The sequence below is a fragment of the Arachis stenosperma genome, chromosome 10 (genome assembly GCF_014773155.1).
Source record: "Arachis stenosperma cultivar V10309 chromosome 10, arast.V10309.gnm1.PFL2, whole genome shotgun sequence".
Taxonomy (NCBI): Eukaryota; Viridiplantae; Streptophyta; class Magnoliopsida; order Fabales; family Fabaceae; genus Arachis; species Arachis stenosperma.
Window position 1 is genome coordinate 103352213 of NC_080386.1, and position 1043 is coordinate 103353255.

General features: G+C 41.1%; 1 non-coding gene across 1 annotated transcript; it reads right to left on the reverse strand.

The window, feature by feature from the left end:
• Positions 1-281: 281 nt before the first annotated feature.
• Positions 282-389, reverse strand: LOC130958314 (small nucleolar RNA R71). The gene has a single exon (XR_009077442.1). It is a non-coding gene; the product is annotated as a small nucleolar RNA R71 (small nucleolar RNA).
• Between the last annotated feature and the right edge of the window lie 654 nt (positions 390-1043).

Sequence of the window (1043 nt, forward strand, 5' to 3'; positions counted from 1 at the left end):
AGCTTAAGCCTCAATTAGTTTCTCTAATGCAATAGAATTGCAAGTTCTATGGACTTCCATTGGAAGATTCTGATCAGTTTTTAGCTGAATTCTTGCAAATCTGTGACACTGTCAAGACTAATGGGGTTGACCCTGAGGTCTACAGACTTATGCTATTCCCTTTTGCTGTAAGAGACAGAGCTAGGATATGGTTGGACTCACAACTTAAAGAAAGCCTGAACTCTTGGGAAAAGCTAGTCAATGCCTTCTTGGCAAAGTTCTTTCCACATCAAAAATTGAGTAAGCTTAGAGTGGAAGTCCAAACCTTCAGACAGAAGGAAGGTGAATCCCTCTATGAAGCTTGGGAAAGATACAAACAATTGATCAGAAAGTGTCCCTCTGATATGCTTTTTGAATGGAGCATCATAGGTATCTTCTATGATGGTCTGTCTGAACTGTCCAAGATGTCATTGGACAGCTCTGCTGGAGGATCTCTTCATCTAAAGAAGACGCCTGCAGAAGCTCAAGAACTCATTGAAATGGTTGCAAATAACCAATTCATGTCCACTTCTGAAAGGAATCCTGTGAACAATGGGACGAATCAGAAGAAAGGAGTTCTTGAGATTGATACTCTGAATGCCATATTGGCTCAGAACAAAATATTGACTCAGCAAGTCAATATGATTTCTCAAAGTCTGTCCGGAATGCAAGCTGCACCAGGCAGTACTAAGGACGCTTCATCTGAAGAAGAAGCTTATGATCCTGAGAACCCTTCAATGGAAGAGGTGAATTACATGGGAGAACCCTATGAAAACACCTATAATCCTTTATGGAGGAATCATCCAAATCTCTCATGGAAGGATCAACAGAGACCTCAACAAGGTTTCAACAACAATAATGGTGGAAGAAACAGGTTTGGCAATGGCAAGCCTTTTCCATCATCTTCTCAGCAACAGACAGAGAATTCTAAGCAGAGCCACTCTGACTTAGCAGCCATGGTCTCTGATCAAATCAAAACCACTCAAAGTTTCATGACTGAAACAAGGTCCTCCATTAGAAACTTG